Source organism: Ceratosolen solmsi, unplaced genomic scaffold (assembly GCF_000503995.2).
Source record: "Ceratosolen solmsi marchali unplaced genomic scaffold, CerSol_1.0 scaffold61, whole genome shotgun sequence".
Lineage (NCBI taxonomy): Eukaryota > Metazoa > Arthropoda > Insecta > Hymenoptera > Agaonidae > Ceratosolen > Ceratosolen solmsi.
In genome coordinates, this window is record NW_011948435.1 from 2,715,318 (window position 1) to 2,737,043 (window position 21,726).

Sequence of the window (21,726 nt, forward strand, 5' to 3'; positions counted from 1 at the left end):
GACGTGTTTGCTAACTACATTCCTCATGGGACAACGCCATCATTTTTGCATACACAATATGTACACATTACACACATATACATTGTACGAAACAATTTCAACTCCCCTTCAAGATTAATTTAATAAATCTAATAAATTCATATTGATAATTATTCAGATATTAAATTAATACAGGGAATTACGACAATAATAATTATTTTCTTTACGCTGACTACGAAATATTGTACATAGTATTCATAGTATTTCATTACAGTATGCGAATGGCCAAATGAATTTTACGCGTGTAATTATATATATATATATATATGTGTGTGTGTGTGTGTGTGCGCGCGCGCGTGTGTTTGTGTGTGTGTGTGTGTGTGTCAAAGAAATTTTTAAATTAATAAATTTATAAATTAAATTTATATTTAAAATCTTTTGGAGGACAAAATAATTTTTTTCTTTCCCTTTATCTTCAAGCTCTACATTATTTTTTATTTCTTTATTTTTCTTTATTTATTTTGTTTCTTGTACGAAGCTTGTGATTATTCTATTATCGCAAAGTAAGAGATCTACTTCTATTAAACACCTTTTTCAACTATCTCTTCTTACTTGTTTGTTATTAAAATTTCGTACAATATATTAAACATAAGATAACAATAATTGAATAATTCTTTATGAGGCGTAAATATTCAGATCTTGAATGATTTACAAAATCCATAATCTTAAAAGCTACGAGATATCTATAACCACGAAGGAACTAACGGACCAATGTCGTTGCCAATTTTCTTCAATCAAAACTTATTTGCAATTGCATAATATCTAGTTTCCAAATATATTAAATATATTTACTGTGCAGCAATGATGATAGGGAACGTAAGGAAATATCGTAAGAGTTTAGTTGACAAATCAATTACAATAACTGCAATATTTATTACAGTAGATGTTAGTAAAAGATTAACATTAAACATACATTATTGTTGAAATATGAATTAATATTTTTAATTTTTAATTGACAAATTCATGAGTATTTGAATGAATATTTAGTGAAATAGTATTGAAAGATAATCTTGTTATTATTTTCTGATGACGAGTATAACTTGAAATACACTCACATTACGTATAAATACACGTGTAAATACATAGAGACGGACAATACATTTCGTTAATTTTAATTATGTAAATAATATAAATAAAATTTAATTAACATAACATTTGTGAATATTTTGAATTCGTTTATTAAAATATCATTTATTACAGTGTTACAGGCAAATTTCTCGTATAAATGTTCCTTGAGGTCATTAATGTTATCATACTTTAATATAAATGTAATTATTACATACTTAATTATGAAATTTCGAAGTCAGTTAAAATATGCCGACCATGCCTTTTCAACAACCGATAACAACTAAAGTTATACGAATATGAATAATTACCATAAATAGCGCATTGAAACAAAATGTATAAATAAACGATAAAATATAGAATTTTTTCAACAAAAAAATAGCTGTTCCATTGTTATAGATTCTTGTTAATTATGAATGTTGGATTCAAATCATTAAAGTTAAAATAATAAATTTTTAAATCAAAACAGACGCAGAAGATTTAGACAGTATCATCGATTAACAATAATTATACTAAAGTGGAATATAAAATAACGAAATTATTGCAAAAAGTCGAACCACTTTTATTCAACAATAAACAATAAAATTATTTAGTACTAATCTCACGTAAAATCAGTAAAACAAAAAAAAGTTGCATTCGCATTAATGTTCAAGCATATATCTCTATTATTAGCACTTAGTGTCATAATCTCTACCTATTGCCGCGTCATTTGTAACGTGAATCCTTTTCAACGAGAGAAAAAGCATAACAGGCTACGATGAGGGGCGGAGGGGAATATCGAGCAATTTATTCGAAAAGCGAGACCTTCATGACCTTCGCCCGACAATACTTCAAATTCAAATCTATACATACACGCGCAAATGGTCCTCCCTCCGCTCTCCCTCGCCCACTCCCACTCGCTCTCTCTCTCTCTCTCTCTCTCTCTCTCTCTATCCCTCTCTCTCTCCCTCTCGATGAATCTCACGTTCTGTCGCTCCGTACTCCGCGGCATTTGGCAAAACTTCAACAATGCTCTCCCGGTGAGTGAGCGAGTCCGCATTAAACAACAATGCCTACGGTCTTGTGGGCCTCCCGAGGGTTCCACTAGACTGAACCAACGAGCGCGAGACGTCGAAAGGGTTCGGGGAGAGAGAGAGAGAGAGAGAGAGAGAGACGTGCCCTACACGTAGGTACAACTGGCTGCTCGAAAACATTAGCCCGCTTCCTCCTTTCGTGCTTTTTGTTCTGATCCTAGAGAGAAAGAGAATGAATGAGAGAGACAGAGAGACAGAGAGACAGAGAGACAGAGAGACAGAGAGAGAGAGAGAGAGAGAGAGAGAGAGAGAGAGACCCTCGAGAGAAAACGAGGCAGACGAGCGACAGCGGGAGAATGAATTTAACGTGCGTTCGCAGTGCGAACGAGCAATGCCGCTCCTTCCTTTCTATATCATCCTTTCATTCTTTATTAGCCTTGTTTAGATTCGTGCGTTGCTCGGTTATCATTCATCGAGAGTTGATGACTCCTTTGATTTATCGAAGCGATCATGAATTTTCCATTCATTCTTGCATTATAATGTTGGCTATCTCGATCTCTTACTAAGCGCGCTGCACGAATTCGCCCCGCGACTTTTTCGAGCGATCGAGGCCCGGCATACTTCATGCACGTCCCAGGTGTTAATAATAATTTTGCGTTTCTTGCGATTCTTTTATCACCTGGCCAGGTAATGGAATTTATAGGGAGGGAAGAATTTAACGAGCTTGCCGTAATAAGTGCAATAGTAACGGAAGAGCTGTAAATAGCTCGACTGGAGATAATTGATTTGAAAATTCTCGAGCTCGGGACTCTATAGTCATAATTTTCAGCGTTTTAAAAATCTTTATTTGTTTACGATGGGAATTAAAATTTATACACGGAGGAAACTACTTTTTTCATTAACTGATAAGATCATTCATTAACAGTTAAGAATTTTTTTGCTAACGGTTATAATGGTCAAAAGATCGATCGACTCTGTGATAAGAGAAGTGTTGTAAGTCTTAAACCGGAGCGGTACCAATTAAAGGAAATCGAAATTCCATAATTAAAATTCTCGACTAAATGAAGCTGCGAATTCCTAAGGATTAAATAAATTTTATTTTGCCTTTTAATTTTTGTAACGTTAGTTTATATTCTCCATTTCGAATTTACTGCGGCATTTGCCTCTGAAATTTGCCTCAAAATTGTTTCATTTGCAACTCGTGTAGGACATTTTTTTATATAATTTTACACTAAGTCAGAACGATACTATTATATATTCTTCAAATATGACGATAAATATTTTAATTTTCATACAAGTTTTATTTATATAGTGATAAGTGACAAATGTCATAATTATACTAACCTGCCATTCCAATCATCGCTTATCCTATTATAAAAATTTACGAATATCATTAATACGCGTAAAGTTAAAGATAATGTTATTATACAAGTAGACATTGGCGTAGAATTTTTGTTCTCATTATGCTACTGCAAATGTAAATTATCTCATTGTATCGAGTATTCGTTGTTTATTTAATAATTATATTTCAATGAAAGAGAATTTGACAAAATTTATATTTATAATATTGCAATCGCGAAATTTACATGAAACATAGCGCCCTCTCTTTTCCCCTGCCTTGTTCTGTCTTATACAAAGTCTCGTACGTCAAGTATCGCCTCATAGAGCCTAATTGATTGCAGTGATATTTTTATATTTGAAACCGATCTCCCGACTCGAAAACTCAAAGCTAATGGTGTATTTGCACTCGGGGGCCTCCGGGAAATGACAAAATTTACTGCCTCAGAAGCCAAAGAAGATGAAGCAATGAGTAAACGACTGACTTCCTTCTCCTTACATTTTCCGTATTCTCTCGTATCTTTTTCATTTTTCATCATGCAACATGCCCGCCAAGTGCGATAAAGCGTAACAAAAATAAACATCAACCGCGCCATCGCCGAGCTCTTCTTTTTTAATTTGTCTTTCATTCTTGATTACCTTTTACAATTTAAAATGTTTCCATTTTCATTAACTTTAGATTGATCAGAGATGATTGTGACATAACGTTATTTTTCAACTTTTAGTTCAATCGATAGTAGCTTGGAAAATTATCATTTTATTTTGCACTTAATACTAATTGTAATTAATTATCGTCCTGTAATATGGAGTAATCGATCGCTTAAAAAAAAAAAAAAAAAAAAAAAAAAAATTCATCGCGTAAATATGTTTTTTTATATATAAATACGTAAAAAACATAATTGTCATTATTCTTATGTATTTTAAATAATAGTTAATTAATTTAATTGATATATTTGCTACTTACGATAGATTAGAATGATAATTCAGTCGAATAATTAATAATAACTAACGATTAATAATATATTTGTATAATAATGAATACGTGAATAGATTTTACTCTTAAAAATGCTTATTGGGAAAGTTACATTTCAATCATTTTGAAACATTTTTTAACAAACTTTACTTTTAAAAAATTTAATAATATTTTGAATTTAATAAGAGTTTCGTCAAAACTTGGTAAATGAAGCAAACTTCTAATGTCGGAAGATCATTTTAGCCCTACTTGCGTTCATTGGTCTAAATACTCTAGAAAGATGCACTGGCTCTTTAGACATTTGAAAGCTAACAATTAAATCTTTATCATTGCTTTTCATCTTATCTTTTCATCCTTTGGTTACTTGGAGTATAAGAATGCCTAAACCTCTCCCCACCCCCCGCTCTCTCACTCACTCACTCTCTCTCTCTCTCTCTCTCTCTCTCTCTCTCTCTCTCTCTCTCTCACGCTCCCTATCATTTTATTTCTTTTCACATCTCTCTTACGATCGAATAGCTTTCATTAGCTAGAAGATAAATTAACTAGTGAAAGCAAATACACACGATACATTACAACTGTTAATGTTTCCGTAATATTTTACTATCTGAACTTTGTTAACGGACTTTTTATGCAAGTTTGAACATTTTAAAGCAGAGTACGTTTATTCATCGTTTCTACCCTCTTATAATAAATAGTAAATTTATTTCACAATAATTTCTCACTATAATATTAAGTAAATAATTGAAATTTTTATTTGAATTTTAATTATCAAAATTTAATTTAATTTGTATATTTTCGACAAGAACTAATGTAAATTCGTTTATTACATTATTTCCTTCGTAGCTATTTAAGAAAATTCATTAAAATTTAATTTTTATTTAAAATCTTCTTTTTTTTTCAATAATATTATATTCCTTATGCTAGCTTATCTTACACATGAAAAATCATTCAACCTAATTTGGCCTTATAATACAATTATTATTAATAATAATTATTAATAATTTTAATTATTGAATTTCGCTGTATTTAGAATGTATCCTCGCTGCAGCATAAATTTGTCTCAGTCCACACCATTACGAACTTAATATTGGAATTTTTAGAAATATACAAATATATTTGTAAATATTTACCTTTCATACCACCTAGCTAAATTAATCGAATGAAATTTTTCGTGGTTAAATAAAACCAATATTGACTTGACAAATCGATAAAAACTCTGTAAAATATAATGAAAATCTTAAGACTCCCATGGCTTAAAAACTATATTACTTAAACGAGTACTAAATATTCATAATAAATAATAATAAACATAATTTTTCCCTCTCTCCACCAACTATCTCGTCATCTGCCGCTCTGCCTCACCTCCTCATTCTTTCAATTTCTCTCACGGGAGTAAGTATAACATTGGGAATCCAAAGTGCCAGATTGATTATTCCCCATTGGCCATTGGTGTGGACCTACCAAAACTTGCTTCACTGATAATAAAGTTGTACGTGCGTATGGACGGCTAATCCCGGATGCAGAAGCCTCTGCATACGTTATCGCTACGATGCTTTTTCCAAGGTATGTAAGGTTGGAAGTCAGTGGCAGGTTCACGATACTAAATATGTGTCCTCTAATCGATATATATTCATGATGAGTTTGAGAGCAGCGGGATACCGAAGAATGGCATAACTACAATGTAACATATTTTCCACAATATGATAAATTTTTTATTCCAATGATCCTTTAATAATGGTTCATCCCATCGATAGAGACAAAAGTTACTTTCAAACCTACATATCGATAATGCTCGAAACATTACAAAATTTGCGTAAGATTTCTCGAGATTGATTAATGTCATCCGAAGTATGATAAATTATAAACTTCTGCTAGTTATCAGTTTTAGCGATTTTGGATTTTCGATAATAGATTTTCCATGAAATATACGTAGACAAGAATGAAGGCATTTGTAATTTAAAAGATTATAAAATTGAAATAAAACAGAAACATTGTAGATCGGTTATGTACGGATGAACTCTAAAAGTTATAAATCCATAATTCGGGAATGAAGTTAGAATTTTAAAATGAATATTGAAAATTGAAATGGGCATAATCAAGGGGAGTACATAAACTTTTATATACGGAACGATGCACTTTCAGTAATTTGAAAGAAGAAATAAGAATTAAATTGTTTTTCAAAATAAAATAACTTCCAAACTAAAAGTAACAATTGTATATCTATATAAATATAAATGAATTTAATCGGAAATTATTTACAAAATTCTCATCGAACTAGCTGCAAAATTAAATGACAATTTAATTGATAGGAATTGTTTTTATAATGTAAGAAACGAAATTATTGTTTTAAAAGTATTTAATATTCTTGGCTAACCTATAATCATACACTTAAATATTGATAATTAAACTACAGTTTAATACGGTTTCACCTCATACAATACAAGAATATTAAACTCATATTTAAGAAATATTTACCTACAACTAATTCATTTAAACTAATTAAGTTCCTGCTATCCAAACTCATTATGGATTAATTAAGTATAGAAGAATTTTATTAACTGATCTACAATAAATCGATAGCGGCAATCGTTGAACTCTAAATGGAATTATAAATATATGTATGTATGTATATATATATATATATATATATATATATATATATATATATTTTACAATAATAATAAATAGTTAAGACAAAACCGTGAAGTACGTATAATTAAATAGCATCCTAATATATAAATATGTATTTAACTTCATAAATATATATATATATATATATATATTAATACATATTAATATATTAAATAAAACGACTTGACCTGAAGAAATTCAAATTGAATTTATTTATAAAATAATATAACTAATCTTAGTATTGGAAAGGATAGAAATGTAAGTTGCATTAAAATAATAGAAACTACACGGATGTGAAATATGAGCCTAAACTAACAATTCAATCATTATTGTTTTTATCATCATTGACACATAGACGATTTATTTGAAAGAAACCTTATAATATAATGATATAAAGAAGATTCTACAGCTTTACTTACAAAAACGTTTTTCGATAACTTTTAATAGAATTAGTGAAACAAATGATCAACATCTAATTAATAGATAATAATTTTTCAATATTTGCTTAAAAACCTAATGTTAAGGATTAGAGTCAAGAATCTCTGTTGCGTAAAACAGAAAGAAAATACATTTCGATAAGGGTGAAAGAATCATCCGGAACCGCAAAAGAGATAAAGTCGAGAGAGAGAGAGAGAGAGAGAGAGAGAGAGAGAGAGAGAGAAAGAAAGACAATATACTTTACTACTACATAGCGCCCAGACGAAACAAACTGAAATCGGATTTCCGAAGAGTGTGCCTAGTATATATAAGGTTTCGTTGAAATAGCAAGATAAGGAGGAGGGGGTGGATATGGTGGATGACAGTGTTTAGGAGAGGGTAAAAGTAGGGCGTGCCAGAAATGTACGATTGAAAATGATTTCGGTAATTGCTCAGCTTTTTATGTTTAGCCGAAGAAAAACAATTAATAGATCAATGTTTTTGGAAATGCACTAAAATTTCATCGAAAGTTATGCTATAAGGTTATGGCAGTAAATTTATGTCTCCAATGATTATAAAAACAATTAAATAAGCTGAAATAAATTCCACGCAGCAAAGTTATGGATAATGCATTTATAGGAAATATAAAGATTGAAAATTTTAGTTGAAAATTATTGGAAATATTTTTTATCGGAAAGGTAAAATATTATTGTAGTAACGATATAATCTATTATTATTATTAGAGAAATAAAGAATGAGATTACATTATTTATTTGTTATTTTATTGTTATATCTCGTTAAAAACTTATGCTTCTTTTTTATTCATAATAAAGATGATAATGCAATGCCTAGTGAAACGTATGTTTAAACAGTGAATTAATTAGGATCTCTTATGTAATTTTTCAGTTTATAAGACAAGGCCAGCCGATATATGAAACAGCAGATGTTATTATAATAAAATACTGATAAAAAATAATATAAAAAACAACTTATTTCAATAATAATCCTTTTTGTTATAATTTTATGATTTAATAGAATTTGCACAATAAGTGAATAAATACGCTAATATTACCGAACACAATTCTTTAATCATTTTTAATGTCTATAATTATAAATTCTTATTCCTTATAAAATTAAGATATACACTATTATTAATCATAAGAATGTATACAAGAGAATTATAATTATTTTCTAACTATATGTGTGCATAAATCTAAATAAAGGTAATATTTTTTTCATAAAGAAACGTAACTTATACGATAGACAAATTTCCACACTTGTTACCAATTTTATTAAACGCAATTACATATACATATACATATATATATATATATATTTGTTTATTTGTTTGTATTCTAATATAAAATCTGAATTTTATTTATCGACATAATACCCATTAATGCTACGAACGTTAAAAAATCTTTATATTTAAATTTTTACGATACTATTAAATTCGTAGTTAATGAATAGCACCAAATATCATGAAATTCTGTATATTTAATGTCATAAATATGACATATATACGCGATCATCCATTACTAGTCATTGAAATAAATAATAAATTGTGGCTATGATTTTTGCGAATTAAATTTCATATAAAACTTTGTTATCACATTAAACTATATAGTAAGCAGTTTCATAAATTTTATGTTTTGTTTCTTTCCTTTAAATATTATGGATAAAAGTATTATTGAATTGAACGTTTGAAGGCGATTCATATTGAAATGTTGTATAATATATAGAAATATAATAAATATCATAATACATAGAAAATGTTTAGTTACTGAAATATAAATTATTTATTAATCTTAACTAACGAATCTATAATAATTCTTCCTAAGCTCATAGAACCGAGTGAGTAGCCACAAATCGGATTTTCGTAGCAATGAGCTTATAATATATATATATATATATATATATATATATATATAACATTTCTATGCAAAAGGGGCTCTAAAGGAGTAACATCAAATGTGCGCAAAAAGTCGGCCGCTCTCAAATAGACTGGAGGAAGGGAACAAGGGGACGATAAGAAGAGCATCAGGACGTCTGGATTATGAAGAAAAGTGGAGGAAAGCAGCCAAGTCGTAGAGGCTCGTCGCCTTCGAAGGGGTCGAGGGACGAGGAGGAGGACGACGACGACCACATAACTTTTGGATTAATTAAATTCGAGCCTGGTTAAAAGGATTAATTAGCAGCAAGTACTTTTGCCTTTTAGACGGCCAATGTTGAAGAAGAGAATAAAGGAAGGAAGACTATACTACGCTCGCGACTAGGACCGAAGTTTTATTCGGCAGCTGTGCGCGGCCCCAGTCCGCTCCTCTCCCTCCCGAACCTTGCCCCCCCCCCCCCCCCCCCCCCTCGCCCTCCTCGAGATTGTGCTTTTTGCGCATATTCATTCGGCTTTATCTGCCGGTATTATAGTCTTCGAAAAGTTTTCGACGGACGAATAGCCCATCTGATCAACATTGACAACTTTTGTGTTCTGCACAGACGAATTGCTCAAGACGTCGAAATTCAATTGCGTTAAACGCAAACTTCATCACCTTTTATCGCGTGGCCCTCTAATATTAAAAATCATTAATGTTGATGTATACATTTTTCATTATTCAGAAATACAGTAAAATTATCAGGACTGCCATCATCGTTGGAATGTTACGTTGTCTTTAATTGGAAAGACAATATATTAATTATGTTCTCGATGAAATTTCACTTGAAACGATGAAAATATCTACGATGAGTTAGTTGAAATTTACGATTCGTTCATGTAACTTAACGAACTTAATGAAAATAAGCACATAAATGATACGATTCTCCTAATATAGAAGCCACTATATATTTAAGATATGCCAACTATATTAATAAAACAATAATAAATAAAATAAATCATTAACAAATATTTTTCGAAAATAACGTTAAATTGAAAATTGAATACACTAATAGAATTTTATATTCAAGGAAATATTTATGATTTTTGAAAATTTTGAAAGAACTCGATCAAATTCTAATTAGTTGAAAAATACTGGATTGTCCCTTTCGTTATTCGCTTATTCGTTTGTTCGTTAATTCCAACAAAATCTTTGATAAATACATGCGCAATAAAAGAATCAAACTTTAACGATTTTCAGTTATATTCAAATATAACTAAATTATTGAATAATTAGTAATATACGATGGGAAGCTTATTAAGCAATTTAATTAACCATTTTTACAATAAATAAAGCATAAACGACGCTGTCCTCTATACCAAGACCAGAAGCGTAGGTTAAGTGTGAAAAGTCTGAATTTTGATATAAATCAGAGTTTACATCTTGGATTTGTGCCAAGAATCTGTCGTTGATTTACATATTTATAAGCTTTTGAATGCTATTGGGATTACAAGGTAAAATAAATTATTTTTTAAGTCCACGGTACTCGTATATATAAGATCAATTTGGCAACAGACTTTCTTTCCCTTTATTTTTCATTTAATATTCTTGAAACCATAAAAATTTATTTCATTTATATAAATGGCTGTATTGTTTAATTATACACCATTGTTGGCTTTTTTTAATTAATTTTAATCAATCCTTAGTATATTTAATTCGATTTCATAATGAACAGTTATATACGGAAATTTTATATTGAAGCGAATAGAAGCGGAAAGTAGGCTTACCATTACACGACATAGTCGTATATAATTTATGGTCGCAACCATTTTAGAGGGGTTGTAATTTAATTTCCAAAGTACGTAACTTTTAAGATATTTATGCATTGAAAAATGTCCTTGTGATTTAAAAAACTGATATGCTTTTTATAAGATTTGTTTATATTATAGGAAACAACAACAACAAATTTTTTTTTGACATATTATCGTATTAAAGAAATTTTGGAGCGCAAGTAGCATAATGATGTTCTTATTGCTATTATTGTCCGGAAGTTCAAGTGCTTTGAAACACACTTATGCATTAATATTATGAATGTATGTCTTAGGCGAATCATTCACATTCACTTGAAATTGTTGGGTATGTGGGGTGCATTGTGCCGGCATCCGATAAGTCAAATAATGACGAATCGATTGTCTTTGAGCTTCGCACGGAGACTTTTAATATCCGGGCGGCGCGAATATGTATGTTATACAAAAGTATATATAATTTTTACCGCAAAAACATTATATTAAATTGAAAGGACGTGGCACGGCATTTCTCAAAGCTTATCTCCTTTCTTACACGCGCTTGTAATTCCTATGAAAACAGCCAAAACACTAACATTCATCGACTCCGCGGCGAATAGATGATCATGCGGTCCGGCGCTTAGAAATATAAGATATCCGGCAAATGTCTGAAGGTGCAGGGGCGTATAGTGAATTCGGTTGACACGTAGCCAACCGCGACGAACCTCGGCAAAGAGACGACCGCTTGATAGCACCGCCATCGTCTCGCAAGACCTAGTGCTCCGACGGTTTAGGCGACGGTTTAGGCGACGGGGCGGAGGCGGGTAGCCCAACAAGGAGAGAAGTAGAGCGCGCGCAAAGTTCTGGAAACTGTCGGGGCGTAAAGGGTATAAATGCGCGCGCGCTCGCGCACGTTAGAAAGCGAGAGGGTGAAAATAGTAGTTGTAGTAGCGAGGTTAGTCTGTCCCCGGGGGCTCAGCTGCTGCTCCGTGATCGATGTCTCTACCTCTCCGCAATTTGAACAATGTCTCTCGGCTGTCTTGCGCGAGCCCCTTACCTCCCTCCGTACACCTCCCCGGCCACCGAACCGCCGCTCTTTATCTAACTCGCGCCCCAGCACCGCTCATTCTTCACATTCCACGGCTCGGGCAAGATGGACGCGCGAGACTATGGCCGACGGGGACGCGGCGCGCCATGGCGATTCGAGTACATTTTTAACTTACCGTTTGGCGCCTCGAAGACAGGACGACAATGCCCCCGGCTCCTTTAACTCGCGGCCGAGACGCCTGCCAACTTTTTTTTTCAAATGGAACTTCAGTTTCGAGTCTGCGTGAGGATCTTTCTCCAGCGCTCCGGGATTACGTTAATTCGATTTTGTGGGGGAGGGAGGCGGCCGAGCGGTGGGTGGACTTTTTAGTTAGTCGATTAGCGCAATGGGCTCCGCTAGTTTTCCATCGATGGGCGGGAAGTTTTGAAGAGGAAACCGATTATTCTTATGGTGTATGATAATTTTGGGGGCAGATTTTTTTTCGGGGCCGAGCTTATCAAAGTTTTGGCAATGTTAGTGCGACGTGGCATGAATAATGTTAAGTTCGGTATTTATCGCGATGCTTACATGATCCTTACCGTGTTCTACAATTTTTTTTTTTTTTTGAGAATGATTAATGACGAGGTGTGTTTTAATATTTTGTTAGCTGTCTTGAAAATCACTATATCTATGTTCAAAAAAATGCATGGCAGAAGGTGAATTTATCTTATAGCGAAATTATTTTTCGACTACCGCGCTGCTTTTAAGATTATTATTTTTATATAATTTATGTTTTTTTGTTCTATTTTTTTTTTTATTTTGTTGTTGTTGTTGCCTTAAGTTCATTCATCGAGTCGTTCTCTTAATTCGAATTGGGTAAAATATTTAGCGCTAGAGGAATGTTCTTATCAATGTGATAGGGAAATTTAATTGATAAATTGTCTCGTCAAATGTTCCAATCAGTTTGATCCATTATTAACTTTCGACACGTACTTCCGGCCTTGGTTGGTGAGCAAATATTTATAGGATCAATTATCGAATATCTTTGGCGAGAGAATGAAAATTATGACCCTTAAATCGGTTTTCATACTGTGCGTAATATCCAAAGTTTTCGTATCAATTAATATCGCCGATGTCTGAGAAATCACTAAAGAAAACTAACAGATGTATAAGTAGAGTTATGTTGGTTATACGATAGTTTTATGGTTAAAGTAAGCGATATAATTTTTTAAAACAACATCGAAATCTCTGAACTCCTTGGACTTTCTTAAGTGGAAAACTTTTTATGTGATTAGCGTAGAAGTCGTATATTTTTCACAAATGTAGCCAATTTTTTCTCTAACTGGACTTTCACTAAGAAAATACGCACCTGTAGTCAATGGAATGTGCTCAAAATCAGTTTTAAGATTGGATCGTTGTACTTGAACGTTGATATGATCGATTGTACTTAAATATAATCCATTATCGATATTCGAAAGTCACAAGTGCTCCTTTTAAATACACGACATGGAAAAGCCATTAATCGATTTAAGCCCCTCCCCCCCTCCTCCGCCCCACCCCCCGCCCCCTCCCCCGCCCAAACCACCCACGCTCCCTCCCGTCCCGTCAACCGTACACACATTTACACAAAGTGATGAAAGACGCAGTTTAAATCAGTGGACTTGACTCTTGTCGACCCGAGAGAAAAAATCCCCACCATGAGTAGTAGTCGTCGCGAAAACAATTTTAAAACGAACTGCACAACATAGTACACAACGCAGCCCAGTGAATTTATACTTTTAACTGAAATTGAAAGACGTTAATTTTTGGAGAATCCGGGTGCTTTGTAAGTCGTGCGTAAAACTGAGCGAAAAGCCTTGGCCGTTGATAGTCTTTCCCGATTGAAATTCTTAGCATCTCCCTTGCAATGAACAGCCACTTGCTTACTCCCTCTTTATGATAAGAACCCTTTCTTTCTTCCCCTCTCTATTTCTTACTATAGACTTCTACGGTAGACGGTATTTGCTATTCTGGTCAGATAGAAACACGGGGGGGGGGGACGAAATAGGAACAAGGGATATGGAAAGGAAGTTTGAGCGATTCTTTAAAAAGAAAATGAATAAGCAAGAAAGAAGCGTTAAGAGAATTTCACCAGGTACAACTTTTCTTATTTTACATTAAATTACAAATAAATCAAAATTGTCTCTTACTCGAGCGAGACTAACTCCATTATTTGGTTAAGCTTAGCGAATGAAAACAAAACAAAAACAAACAAAAAAAAAAAAAAAAAAAAAAAAAAAAAAAAGCAAATCAATCCAACAAGGAAACATCCATTAATAAATTAAAAAAATTAACATACGAAATAAAAAATTCAGTCCAAAGTCATGCGCTGTAAATGCATGTGTACGATATGATATTCATCTTCAAGCACTTTGGTATTTACATGTTTCTCTATGCATACGATGCATAATATTATACTTGTATAAGCCTATGAATTACCGAATTTCAGGAATTAATGCAGCTCATCACTTTTGACACTTGGATTACCTGTAATTGTTTCCACGTTTTACTTTACAAAGAATGCAAATATACGCTTGATATGCATTTCTAATTCTATTCGTTAGGTGGCTTTTTCTTGCGTTAATAAAACATTTTCAAATATTAAAGGCTTAATTATATTCGTAGACGGATCCCGTTTCAACGGAAATGTTAGTGAAAAAAAAATTTATAAAAATTGATAAAAATTTAGATTGCTTAATTATTAATTGTTCACCAATTGCTAATTCTCTGAAATTATAACAAGGTGGTTATTACTTTTTTGCTAAAGCTATTTAAAATACATTTGGATCGTTTATTATTTATTTAGATACATCTACATACGCGATGCCAATAATAAGAATTAAACTAATAAGAATTATTTAAAATTTTTTTACACAACTCTGAAAATGAATTTCATGTACAATTTTATGCCATTTATGTAAAATAAATTCCAATGTTCAAGTATGAACGTGTGACATTATTAATTAAAAATAAACCAAAAATGTTTGATGAAAGTGAAAATACGTATTTTAAGCAAAATTGAAATTTTTTCAAATAATTTTTTCATTCGCTAAGAATTTCCTCTATAATTAAAGCTTTAGTTACTTTAAAAAAAAAAAAAAAAAAAAACGAAAGATACAAAAATTCGCTTTAAAATAAGAATCCAGTCTTATTCGAATAGAAAATTTCTGCTTCTTACATTCTTAAAATACGTTTTTTTTTTCACCATTTTGGCAAATTAAGTTATCTTAACTTATGAACGATACCCACGCGCATAGTCGGTAAAAATAATTTTATCAAAACTATCACTCAGAAACAAAAATTTACGTCAAAGTTTTTTCCTTATTATTCGATAAAGAAAACAAAATACGACATGTTAAATATTAAAAATGATCGAAAATGAAAGAAGAAATGAAGGAGAGTTGAAAAATGCCTGAAGCCCCAGTATGGAAATGTTAGTAAGAAAGAAAAAGTCGACGATGCTTTCAAGTTTTCCATCCTGAGCTTTTCATGATCCGACTCGAACTATGAGAGCGCGCAATCATAAGTCTCGTAGTTGAAGTTGAACAAACGCTACCTTCTCCTAAAATATTTTAAGGATACGACTGCTGAAAGCGGTGCTTTATTACTTATTTCTAAAACGAGAAGAGAATGGAAATTTTATAATTTTTTCTCCAATGAACCCCGCGCATTGTAATAATAACAGCCAAGTCAGTTAAAATAAAAATCGGATTAAACAAATATTAGATTATAGCCATTTTCACCCTTTTCAATTCAAATTGCGAATTCAATGTTTGTTGAGAAAAATGAAACAAACAATAAAGGAATAGATAATAATAGAGACATAGATATAAATTTAAATAAGAATGTATATTGGATTATTCGCCGTTTTAGTTATTCTGCTTCACTATGACTTTGAATTACATTATTTAATCACTCGAAAATCGGTTCAAACTCAAATTCGCTCGCAAATTCTTTTAAATTTCCTTTAGCACGGCCGTATATAATTTCATGCACAACGAATACTTTAATGCTACTAATTTCATTAAGCAGATATTAACTATTAATTAACATTAATTAGTAGTCATTAATAGTAGAAATCAGGCAATTTGCGTGAAAAAAGAGATAGCTTTAACATCTGCAGCAATAATTATAAATAATTGCTTATAAATGTAATTTATAGATAAACATAATTTTTTAATGAAAATGCCTTATTAAACTTCACATGACTATATTAATGACGCCGTTGATTATTTTCGGAGGCAGACATGAAAATCATCTAAAATTATTATTATTACAAATTAAATATTCAGCAAATAAAGTACAGAAAAATGATGTGTTATGTGCTTTTTATTGTCCCCGTATCAAAGTAATGTGAAATTTATTTAATTTGAAGTTTAACTATTAGCAACAATTTCGACGTGAAAAATGGCAAGTTTAATCGACAGTTAAATTTATCCTCCATCTACCTAATCAAATTACACAAGCAAATATAAAATTAATAAAGGACAAGGTCGATGAAAATTCCAATAAAATTAAACTGAAATGCCCGGGTTTATTTACGGGACACCGTACGATGAAACTGCTAGTACACAAAGTTTTCCCATCGGACATCAAAGGGTTTGAAGAAAAAAAAACGAAACTTTAAAAATACGTAATCTTAGGCTAAAAAGTGTATGCTTTTCCTCTCATACTCGGAACGATTAGCGCTCGACGGCTCCCAACGTTTGTCTAACGACCGCAAAATGCCGTGGCGCACTCGTGGGAGTAAAGCGAATGAGCAAAGCCAAGCGAGACATTTTTCCGGCATTTCCCGCCACTTTATTCGCTCCCGTCGATATTCCAAAGTTCAAGGAGAGATTTTCCGACTTCTGTAGACCTCCTGAGACGAAAAGAAGAAGACCCCTTCATATACCGCCCCTCCTCCCACCTATCTTTTTCAATTTCTACGAGGTACCTCTCTTTTCTCTTTCTCTGGCTGCTGCTTTTCCTCTCTTAAGACTTTCATTTTATCTTTTCATCTATCTTGGGACCTACGAGACTCTCGCTTAGACTCTGCGAATTCTGCTGATTGTATTGTAAACGAACGTTGTTTTATTTTTTAAGGCCGTGCATATATATATATATATATATATATATATATATATATATATATTTTGTTATTGTTGTTGTTGTTGTCGTTGTTGTTTTATTGAGACTTTTTAACGAATTTGACTTGCAAATTTGTCCCAAGTCTCGGCACGGTTATTCGAAACTTTCGTAAGAATACAATCTCTGCATTAGAATTTATTAAATTAAATAAATACAAAATCTCTTACAGTCATTAAAATTTAATGTCCGTCATTTTCAGATTAAAAAATCATTGCCACCTAGAGGGGTAAACTTTTACCAAAATATTTGTATTTTATTACTCAAAGAGCGGAGCGTACAATTGAGACAAGGAGGAGCAAATTGGTTTGGAAGTTCGTGTAAAGCCAAATTAACGATAAGAGACAAGTTTTGACTGCCGTCAAGACAACAAACGATAAAGATGAGATGGAGAATCGAGTAAATTTGGAGATCATGGTTAATCATATCTCCTTACACATTTATTATTGCGATTGTGCAGAATACAATTATGCGTACTCTTACAATTTAAGGAATTAAAAGCAAATGGTAATTTGACTTTTTATTAGAATGTGTACTTAACGATTAATTCACGAATACTATTCGGTTCGGATGCAATTACTTCATTAATAAGTCATCGACTCATTTATCAATAGTCCATTATTTAATGCAATAATGTTATGAGCTTGTGAGGCTTCGATTAAGCTTCGTTTAATAAAATATAATGATCAGTACCTGATATTGTATAGATAATTTGTGTAATTATGTCGTTACACTAAAATCATTCATATATTTAAATGTACTTGATTTTTACATCTCGTGAACGTAATTATTTATACTTATACCGTGTTATATATATTTGCTCGACCACGAAGGATTTTAGTTTTTTGTTTTTCTTTCGAAGCAACTGTTGATGATTTCATAAGAATACCATCCTTACGTGAAATTTTTCTAATGCCTTTGAATAAATAATAATCGCGAAATATATTGAGTGCTTTGAAAAGTCATTTATATATAAGTATAAATATTTCTAGCACTTTCTTTGGCTTTCGCGAAATGTTTAAGGACGATTTGATGCTTGAACGACACAGTGTTTATTATAAACGAAGCGCATTGACGAGTCATGTCTAAAATAATAATGGAATTTTCTTTTCTTATAATTTGATATATCGTTTAATTTTTACTGATAATGTAAACTCTTTGAAGTGGTAATAATAAAATATGTTTCACAAGTGATTTATTCCATTGACAGATTAGAGGCTGTATTATACTAGCCATTTGCGCAAATAAATTAAAATACACGAGCTTCATGGAAGCTTCATGTCCATAAATAGTACGTGCGGATCTACTCAACGATGCGTGAGAAAAATGCACAGTGCATAATTCGACGTGAGTTAATGCGGCTTGTTATAAGGCTAAGTTGAAAAAGTAAAACAGAACCAAATAATAATAATAATAATAATAATAATAATAATAATAATAAAGCAAAAAAAAAAAAGCAAAGTAAATAAATGTTAAATATCGATGTATTACTACTGCTCGGCGATAGTGATATTACAAGAGCGCATTATGAAACAGAAAGTGAATGAGAGACGGAGACAGTATAAATAATGGTTATGCGAAGTATGAGCGAGTAGCATTTGCGGATCTATAGGGCGACGTCATTAATATACTTGAAAGGAGAACTCGCTCGGTATTGCGGTTTATACAGGGTCTCCCTATCTGTCTGTTTTTTTTTTTTTTTTTTTTTTTTTTTTTTTTTTTTTTTTTTTTTTTTTTTTTTTTTTTTTTTTTTTTTTTTTTTTTTTTTTTTTAAAGAACAGTCAACGTATGCTAGGAACCGCAGTCCCCCTCTTCCCCTCCCGCTACCCACCCGCGCCCCGCTATCATCGCGCTCACACTCATTCACTGCCTCTATCTCCTTCGCGCTCGTTTAGTGGAGAATTCGATGCTATCGGTTCGCTGAAATTGCGGAAAGGGAATGAGGATAGAGAGGGGGATAGACAGAGAGAGAGAGAGAGAGACAGAGAGAGAGAGAGAGAGAGACAGTAAGAGAGAATCGTGGCTCCACGCTCACGAAAGAGGCGAGAACTCGACGGGAGAAGAGAAGAACATAGAGAAGCTGCGTTGGAACTTTTGGTAGAGACTTTCTCGAAGTTAACCAGCGATGGAAGATATAACGCAGGTGCAGCATAAATTCCGGTCTTTTTCCAATGATTCCTATATAGGGGGTCCATGTTGAAATTAAAAATAAACTAGCCCCCTCTTTTATTAATTAAAGTCCTTTATATCGCTACTCCACTATAATTATTATTGAAAGTGCCGTGTTTTGTTTACGTTTAATTATTGGTTTAATACGGCTATCGATGGGAACACAGGCTGCAACGAATAATAAAATGGGTAAATAATTTTTTAGTCGATACTATTTTACTTCATATTAAAGGGGTTCACTCACAGTCGTCGTATACCGATCGTATCACGCGACACTTCAAATCCATTTCACTTGAATCACTATTGATAATTACAACAAATCCACATTGTCATACTATACTATAGGCAAACAGAGTAATTACAAATATGTGATAAATATTCATTTTACAGCTCGTGTTGATCGTAATATGATATTTAACGATCCATATAAAAGTAGATATTACAATGTGCATTTATGTTTAAAAACATTATTAAAAATACTAAACTAATTACTTTGCAATGGCAATATTTAGGAAGGTACAATGGACTTGTTTGACAAATTTATGAATCCCTATTTATTTATCTCTCTCTCTCTCTCTCTCTCTCTCTCTCTCTCTCGCAATGCGGTAATAATAATTTTTTTCCAACGTCAGTATTTTTGTAAAAGACAAAAAAAAAAAATTGTTTGTAAATTACAAGTTCGTCCACTTCGGCGCGTCGGATTATTATTTCCGCAGTTAATGTTATCAGCTTATTTACTTACGTGCACACCGTGCAGCAAGTTAGCTAGCTTCGTCACAACATCCGAATATGTTCTCTCACCTGTAAAACAAAATTGAACAATATTAGACTGAGCAATGTGGTAGGAGATGTAAGGGAAGACTAAGAGGATAGGGAGGAGAGTCGATAAATAATGACACAAGTCCTTATGGAGCCAGCGTTTCCGAATGTTTCATGATTGGCAAAGCCCTCTTTCCACTTACAAGGTCGCCGAAACTAAGACACCCCAGCCACGAGGGCGTATTAAAGTAAGCGATGGCCTACGGCATAATTCAGAGACACGACGCAAAACGTCAAAGAAAAACATTGGCGAGCGTAGCAGCCCCTAATGAAATTCGGTTAATCGACCGGACTGGCGCGCTCGAGCCAATCACGTTGCCATCATGGCCACTCGCTTGCGAGAGCGAGTGAGAGGTGAGCAGGAGCGAAAAGCGAGCGTAAGAATCGCACCGGCGACGGGGTGGGGGAGGGATTGGGGTTGGGGGGGGGGGGGGGAGCGGTGGTATAGAAATAAAAGGACAACGGGAGGAAGAAGCGGAAGAAGCCGCGGGGATGACGAGGCGCGTCGGGTGTTTTGCGGCGGGAGGAGGGGGAGGGAGCCGTCGAGGGCGACGGGCCGACAGGTACATACGAGCTTGTTGCTCGAGCCACTGGTCCATTAGCTAATGGCCATCTGCCCGGGCTCGCCGATTACTCTCGCGGCTTGCGTTGTCGCCGTCGACTATTCGCGGGTCTCCGCCGCGGGCGCTGATTTATTTGTCCCCGCGCGGCCGCCCGCCCCTTTTCCCTCCGCTTTCGACTTTTGCGAAAAGCGAGCGCCTTCTGGGACCGGAGTACACCGCGTTATTATTCACCGGAGCGAGAACCGCTCGAGCGGCGAACCTTACGCAGTATCATCTGAATTATTGCGGCATTCGTTATGGACTGCTCGTGTATGGGCGCTTTGTCAGGACGTTTTTCCCCGAGTTTATGTGGCCAGACTAACCCGGAGGTTGGTTTTCCTCCTTCGGCGGCTTACTTATCCAGCGATTGCCCAGCCCTCGTTATTAAACAAGCGTCTGGACTTGCTTCGCTTATAATCGAGGGATCTCCTAGTGAGCCCGAGCGAATTATACTTAACAAAAAGCAAAACAACACGAAAACAAAGTGAAAAAAATTTGTATGGGCGCGCCAACTGTACAAGCACCACGACCACCGGAAATGGGAATTCTGAGTGATAAGATGTACGAGCTACTGGCGTAATCCTTCGCTTTTATATGCAGAATTCGAACGTGCGCCACATACACGTCTCGAATGTTCAATTTAAGAGAAGCATAAAGCGACCGATACTATTATTATAGACGGATAATGAAATTCAACATCTCCTTTATGGTGATAATTGAAAATTGTAAACAACATACCGAGGCCGAACGATGTAATGGACCTGGGACGACGAAGGAAGTCGAGCGATCATCCGTCGCATAATGCACTACGTAAC

The 21,726-nt window shown here is 33.5% G+C and overlaps 1 protein-coding gene across 2 annotated transcripts in view; it reads right to left on the reverse strand.

Moving 5' to 3' along the window:
- Window positions 1-21,726, reverse strand: part of LOC105364960 (discoidin domain-containing receptor 2) — a 237,779-nt gene that overhangs the window by 118,233 nt on the left and 97,820 nt on the right. The window contains exon 1 of one of the 2 annotated variants that reach the window (XM_011503004.1): window positions 20,233-20,283. The exons of the other annotated variant lie outside the window; for it this stretch is intronic. The gene's annotated coding sequence lies outside the window, so the exon portion shown is untranslated. Of the gene's footprint in view, window positions 1-20,232; window positions 20,284-21,726 lie in introns of those variants that run through there. 2 annotated transcript variants of the gene reach the window in all.